This window comes from Oryctolagus cuniculus, chromosome 7 (assembly GCF_051225735.1).
Source record: "Oryctolagus cuniculus isolate XC-2025 breed Fujian yellow rabbit chromosome 7, ASM5122573v1, whole genome shotgun sequence".
NCBI classification, from domain to species: Eukaryota; Metazoa; Chordata; class Mammalia; order Lagomorpha; family Leporidae; genus Oryctolagus; species Oryctolagus cuniculus.
This window is the reverse complement of record NC_142873.1, coordinates 47,826,859-47,834,754: the sequence shown is the minus strand read 5'-3', so window position 1 is coordinate 47,834,754 and position 7,896 is coordinate 47,826,859.

Below are 7,896 nucleotides of genomic sequence, written 5' to 3'. Positions count from 1 at the left end.
ACAAAGCCTATATCACATGCTCTTTGTTCCCAAGTTCATTTGGGACTACAAGTAAAGACTCTAAAATGCAGAAGTAGCTGAATGGGAGAGATAGGGCAGAAGACAGTGAGGACTGTAGTCCAGACTGGAAATTATGAATTTATGAAGCCATTTGTTGCATATTATTTTGGGCACAAGCCCACTGGAGTGTGATATTAGAACTGAAGGGCAAAATTCAGCATGTTTGTTCCTTTCATAGGTTTCAGTACAAATATAAGAAAGTAAGTCTAGGGACTGGCACTGTGGCTTAGCAGATAAAGCTGCCGCCTGCAGGGCTGGCATCCCATATGGGCGCCGGTTCAAGGCCCAGCTGCTCCACTTCTGATCCAGCTCTCTGCTATGGCCTGGGCCCCTGCATGTTTGTGGGAGACCTGGAAGAAGTTCCTGGCTCCTGGCTTCGGATCGGCACAGCTCTGGCAGTTTGGGGAGTGAACCAATAGATGGAAGACCTCTCTCTCTCTCTCCTTCTCTCTTTCTCTCCCTCTCCTTCTCTCTCTGTGTAACTCTTTCAAATAAATAAATAAATCTTTTAAAAAAAAGTAAGTCTGAAAGTAGTATATTTAAAATAGAGAATAAGAGATGGCTTTACTAAAACAGGCTCTCGCTGCATATGGCCTGCAATATACAACCCCATAGCTTATGGGGTAGAAAAAGCCCCAAACTAAACATTAAGGTGGAGGCAAAAAGACTGGGCAGAAAATAAGACTGGGGTTCCAGGCTGTTCTCACACATACGCAGTTAATCATTTTCTCAGAAGAGAGGTCTAGCTAACCTACAGATGGTACATCAGCACAGAAGGTTTCTGTTTTGAATTACTTAGGGTAAATACCACGAAACGGAACCAGGTGATGGTGGAGCACTCAGGGTGTTTCCTAGGAGTCAGAACAGGGTTAAACATTGTATCTACAAAGAAAATCTTTGACTGTAGAAGCAAACAGGCTAAAGGCTTCTGAACTTTTATGGGAACTTTTTGGCCACAGAAACGTCATGCTTAGCAATCTATGAGGGTATTTCAAAATGTTTGTGGGAGAAATGGAATGAAAAGATAAATTTATGTTGGTGCAAAAACCATTTGAAACCTCAAAGTTTTTTCATAATATGCAGTTTCTGCAAAATGTTTGAAGATCCCTACCTCGTATTGTACTTTCTAGGTTCGCAACCTGTACCATAGCTAAGATTGATGAGTAGTCCAGGAAAGGATACCTTCCCAGACCCACCTCTGGGACAGCCATGGAGAAAAGGGGACCTGTATCCTCCAGCAAGAAGACAAAGGGTCATGGTGGACATGGAGCAAAGCCAGAGGCTCCCAGCTAGCTAGCTAAGAACTCTCTCTCCTGCCAGAGGGAGTCCTCCACATTCCCTCCTGGCTGGAGTATACGGTATGTGCTCTTTTCCAGTCTGATCCTCTTTCTAGCATTAGTTTTCACTGCAGTTACTCTCTTCTTGTTGTTAATATTTAGTTGTGCCAGATACAAGTAAGTCAGCCATAGGTTTCCAGGCCTTAAGGAAACTTATCCAAACTGAGGGAAGACTACGTCAGCCAGAAATCCTGGTCTTAGAGCTACACACAGTAACCAGTTCAAGTCTTGGGTTGTCTCTCATTGGGGAGAAGTCTTGCTAAGTACTCTTTTATATAGGCATAAACATTTTTTAAACCAACAATCACTCTCGCCTTACTTCATTTCCAACATAATTACAATTTTGTTTAGATAACCACCCTCCATAGGACCATGAGCTAAAATTTAAGTCAGAGAGGTAGCTTGGGCCCAGATCATACTGTAGGCCACTTAGGAATTTTGTTATATTCTAAATTCACTAAAACAGAAGTTCCATGAGACCCTCGATTTTTTGTCACTGCTCAGTCTCTGGAGTAGTTCCTGACATACGGCAGATACTTTTTTTTTTTTTTTTTAATTTACTTGAGAGGCTGTTACAGACAGAGGAAGAGACAGGGAGAGAATAGTCTTCCATCCACTGGTTCACTCCCCAAATGGCTACAACAGCCAGAGGTAGACAGATCCAAAGCCAGGTGCCAGGAGCTTCTTCTGGGTCTTTCATGTGATGTATGGGCCCAAGCACCTGGACCATCCTCTGCTGCTTTCCCAGTTGTATAAGCAGGGAGCCAGATGGGAAGTGGAACAGCCAGGACTCGAACTGGTGCCCATATGGGATTCTAGCACCGCAGGAGGAGGCTTAACCTCCCAGGCCGTAGTGCCAGCCCTGCCAATATTTCACATGTGTTAAATGCAAGTGCAATGGCAGGACTTTGTACAGGGAGTATGGAAATGCGCCATACAGAGAACAGAGTCTCCACCTCTGATTCAGCTCTCTGCTAATGTCTGGGAAAGCAGTAGAAGATGGCCCAAGTCCTTGGGCCCCTGAACCCACATGGGAGACCCAGAAGGAGCTCCTGACTCCTGGCTTCTGCCTGACCCAACCCTGGCGGTTGCAGCCATTTGGGGAGTGAATCAGTGGCTGGAAGATCTCTCTCTCTCTCTGCCTCTGCCTCTCCTTCTCTGTAACTCTGCCTTTCAAATAAATAAGTAAATCTTTAATTAAAAAAAAAAAAAAAAAGCCGAGTGGTGAAATGACGGGGACTTAAATGGCTGGTCATGGTGGAGGTAGAGAGAAGTAGCCAGATTCATATATTTTGAAGAGGGAGGGACAGGATTTGCTAATCTGGGCCCTAAGAGAAGTAAAGACAAGAATAACAAAATAGTGATTGAGCAATGTTTAATTAAAATCACACAGCTGGACAACAAAGCTTTGAAGAGTTGCTGGAATTTCTCTTTATTTTACAATGTCTTAATTGTGGTAAAATATACATACAATTCAGCATTTTAACCATTTCAAGTACATAATTCAGTGCATAAATCTATTTACAATGTTAGATGACCATCACCACTATTTCCAGAAGGCTTTTTGGAGCAGTTTTAGATTCACAGCAAAGTAGAGCAGATGGTACAGAGTTCAATCTATGCCTTGCCCTCACACACCCAAACCTCTCCCACGTAGAACTTTTTATCACCCCAAAAAGAATCTATGTACCCACTAAGCAATGTCTCCCCAGTTCCATCCCCTCCCACCCGCTGGTAACCTGTTTCGTACTTTCTGCCTCTACGCATTTGCCTAATCTAAACACCTCATGTAAATGGAAGCACAATATTTGTCATTTGTATTTCTTCTTCAGTTATGTTTTCAAGGTTCATCTATATTGCAGGATACGTCAGAATTTTACACATATGAGGAGTCTTCAAAGAGTTCATGGGAACTGTATATTATGAAGTAACTATTCATGGATTTCAAATTTTTCTGCACAAAAATGAACTTATCTTTTAATTCTATTTTCCATGAATTTCTGAAGTACTCCTGTTGAAGAGCTTGTCATTGTGAAAGCACAGCATCTTTGTCAAATCCATTGAGAGTCTCAGGAAACCAGACTCGAGGCTATCAGGACCCAGAGGTGAAGCAGCAAGTTCCCGTAGTCCTTGACAAACCTGGCTTCTAAGTATCACACAGCCCACGGATGATCCTAATGGCCTCTCCCTGGCCGAGCTTCAAAGTCCAGCCAAAAGGACATATCACATAAGACTGGGATTTCAGTAACGCCTGTGGAACCACAGGTTCAAAGGAAAACTGTATGTTTTCCTCTCCTTCTCATTCTATGAAGGACGCAGAGACAAGGTATCTTGTAGTAGTGGAGAGCGTCTGAACCTTGGATCCAGAAAAGCAGAAGCGATCAGCCAGATCCAGAGTGTGGGACATTCGCTACTGGACAAATCCCAGTTAATCCACGAAGTCAATGACAAGAAGGGAGGCTGGGGGCAGAAGAAGCTGCCGCTAAAGAATGTAGTGTACTTCATAACCAAATGCAGTGTGTAAAACTGGATTCTGATCTGCATGAACAGTGAAAAGTCAACTTTAAACAACTGGAGAAGTGGCTTAAATGCTATTGAGAAACAGCTGTCAACTGTTAGGTGTGCTAATGACACTGCAGTTACATTTTAAAAAATCACTCAGCTAGGAATATATATATATAATGACGTATTTATGAATTAAATGATACCTGAGATTTGCTTTAAAATATTTTTTAAATGGGGGAGGGATAGATGGGAAAAGATCAAAATGTTGATAATTGTTGAGGTGGGATGAGGACATGGGGCTTCACAGTACTCCTTTCTCTGTTTAAGGTGTGCAAAACGGTCCACAGGAGAAAATTAAAAATAATAATGTATTTAAAAAAAAAAAAAAACTATGCAACCCAGCTGTGAGTCCTGGCTCAGCCACATGCTAGGTAGCTTACCGTGGGGGAAGCTATAAAATGCGGACCTTAGGGTACAGAGTGTATAGCACTTAACATGTGTGGTTGCATAGCAAATTCAATGTTAGTTATACTTGTTAACTATACTTGTTATTGTACAGGGGCTGGTGCTGTGGCACAATGGGTTAAAGCCCAGGTCTACAGCGTTGGCATCCCATGTGGGTGCCGGTTCAAGTCCTGACTGCTCCTCTTCTGAACCTGCTCTCTGCTATGGTCTGGGAAAGCACTAGAAGATGACCCAAGTGCATGGGCCCCAGAAACAGCTCCTGGCTTCTGATCGGCACAGCTCCAGCCATTGCAGCCATTTCAGGAGTGAACCAGCGGATGGAAGACTCCCCCCCACCCCGTCTCTACCTCTCTCTGTAACTCTTTCAAATAAACAAATCTTTAAAAAGGTAAACTTCCTAGAAAAATGCTTAGCAAGATCTATGAAAAGAGTTTATAAACATATTGAAGAAGGGCCGGCACTGTGATGCAATGTGTTAAAGCCCTGGCCTGAAGCGCTGGCATCCCATATGGGTGCCAGTTTGAGACCCGGCTGCTCCACTTCCTGTCCAGCTCTCTGCTATGGCCTGGGAAAGCAGAAGATGGCCCAAGTTCTTGGGCCCCTGCACCCATGTGGGAGACCCGGAAGAGGCTCCTGGCTCCTGGCTTCAGATCGGCACAGCTCCGGGCATTGCGGCCATCTGGGGAGTGAACCATCGGATGGAAGACCTCTCTCTCTCTCTGCCTCTCCTCTCTCTGTGTAACTCTGACTTTCAAATAAATAAATAAATCTTTAAAAAAAATAATACTTGAAGAAAACATAAGGTATTTCTTATTCTTAAGAATATGCATTGGTTCAAAGAGGTCGGTTTTCCCTAAATTAGGATAAAAATTTAATGTGATCGAAATAAAAATATTAGCAAGATTTCTGATAGGTTAACAAGCTGATTCTAAATACCATTTAGAAAAATAAAAAGTAAAAATATCAAAGAAAAATTCTAGAAAAGCAAAGTGATGACTACTCGATTTTAAAATACTTCAAAGGGAATGGTGTTATGGTGTAGCAGGTTGTAACTGGCCTGCAATGCCAGCATCCCATATGAGCATCGGTTCAAGTCCTGGCTGCTCCACATCTGATCCGGCTCCCTAATGTGCCTGGGAAAGCAGTGGAAGATGGCCCAGGTGCTTGGGTCCCTGAACCCATGTGGGAGATCTGGATGAAACTCCTGGCTCCTGGATTCAGCCTGGTCCAGCCCCAGCCATTACAGCCATTTAGGGAGTGAAGCAATGGATGGATGATCTCTTTCACTCTGTCTCTCTCTCTAACTCTGCCTTTCAAATAAATAAAAATTAATTTTAAAAAATATATGGCTGACTGGCGCCCCAGCTCACTAGGCTAATCCTCCGCCTGCGGCACTGGCACCCTGGGTTCTAGTTCCAGTTGGGGCGCCGGTTCTGCCCTGGTTGCTCCTCTTCCAGTCCAGCTCTCTGCTGTGGCCCAGGAGTGCAGTGCAGGATGGCCCAAGTGCTTGGGCCCCTGGGAGACCAGGAAGAAGCTCCTGGCTCCTGGCTTTGGATCAGCGCAGCTCCATCCATCGCGGCCATTTGGGAGGTGAACCAACGGAAGGAAGACCTTTCTCTCTGTCTCTCTCTCTCTCACTGTCTAACTCTGTCCAAAAAAAAAAAAAAAAGATGGCTACAGTGTAGGATGTGCAAAAAAAAAAAAAAAAATTCATAGCGCTCCATTAATTAAATGTGATACTGCTCAAGTACATATTAATGGACTAGAATAAAAAAAAAAAAACTAAAAGTAAACCCACAAAACATTTAGGAATGGATTTAATTTGTTACTCCCATATATACACAAAAATAAATCCTTCTAGGCAAAAGGGAGGAAAAATTCCAGATCAAAGTAACAAAACTGTGAGATTCATCTTTTAAGGATTCAGATATCCCTCTAGTTTGTCTTTGGTTCTTTCAAATCTCAACAAAAAATACTTATAGGAGCAGGTGTTTGGCTTATTTGTTAGGACACCTGCAACCCACATTGAAGGGCCTGGGTTTGACCCCTGGCTCTGGCTCCTGATCCCAGCTTCCTGCTAATCCAGACCCTGGCAAGCAGCAATGATGGCTCAAGTGACTGGGTTCTTGCCACCCAAGTGGGAGACCTGGATTGAGTTCCTGGATCCTGGCTGTGGCCCAACCATCATGAGCATTTAGGGAGTGAAACAACTAAATAAATTTTTAATATATGTGGTTACTGAATGTGCATGATCTCACAAGCCTACACATGTGAAACACCATTTGTTGGGTCTAGATTATTTCCTACGTTCTCTATCTGCATCTGCCAAACTCACTGACTTCGAGTGCTATAAATTCTGGAGTTAGTCTTTTGTGAAGTATCCTTTCTTTGAGAAGCATTAGGGTATGTGTAATGCCACCTAAATGCTGACTTTCCTCCAATCTCTTGTGTCTCCATTTTGTTCATTTTTGTTTGTTCTTTATTCCACTGTCAGAGGAGTATTGCTAAACTATAGATCTGAACATGTCTTCTGGTCAAAAATATCTGATGCCTACTAAACACCCATGTCTACAAAATAAAGGATGGTTTTCTTAGGACGTACTGGGCACTCAAGGTCCTCCAAGATTCATTTCCAATCTGCTTTTCTCAGCCCCACCACGTATGCCTTTGAACTCTTTAGTGAGCCATCTCACCACATAGCTCTGTGCCTTCATTCACCTCAAACCTGCAGACTGATGTGCACCCACCCTTCTTTGCCCATTAGCAGCTCTTAAAGTCCTATTCTCAATGAAGAAAATCCCACTAAAAATTGATGGGTTGGGGCTGGTGCTGTGGTATAGTGGGTAAAGCTGTTGCCTGCAGTGCTGGCATCCATATGGGCGCCAGTTTGAGTCCCAGCAGCTCCACTTCCAATCCAGCTCTCTGCCATGGCCTGAGAAAGCAGTAGAAGATGGCCAAGTCTCTGGATCCCTGCACCAGGGTGGGAGACGTGGAGAAGCTCCTGGGTTCAGATCAGCTCAGCTCCTGTTGCGGCCATTTGGGGAGTGAACCAGTGAGGGAAGACTTCTCTCTCTGCCTCTCTGTAACTCTGCCTTTCAAATAAATAAATACATCTTAAAAGAAAGAAAGAAAAAAAAAGAATTGATTGCTTAAGAATGGCACTGTGGCATAGCAGGTGTACCCCATACAGATGCTGGTTAGTGTCCTAGATGTACCGCTTCTGATCCAGTTTCCTGCTGATGTGCCTAGAAAAGCACTGAAAGATGACATGGAACACCCAGATGGAGTTCCAGACTCTTGATTGCAACCTAGCCCAGCCCTGGACGCTGTGGCCCATTGGAGAATGAACCAGCTGATGGAAGATCTGTTGGTTGCTTGCTCACTCTCTCTCTCCTCTCTGTAATTCTGCCTTTCAAAATAAATAGATCTTGGGGCTGGCGCTGTGGCATAGCGAGTTAAGCCACCACCTGCAGTGCCAGCATCCCATATGGGCACCGGTTCAAGACCCAGCTGCTCCACTTCCAATCCA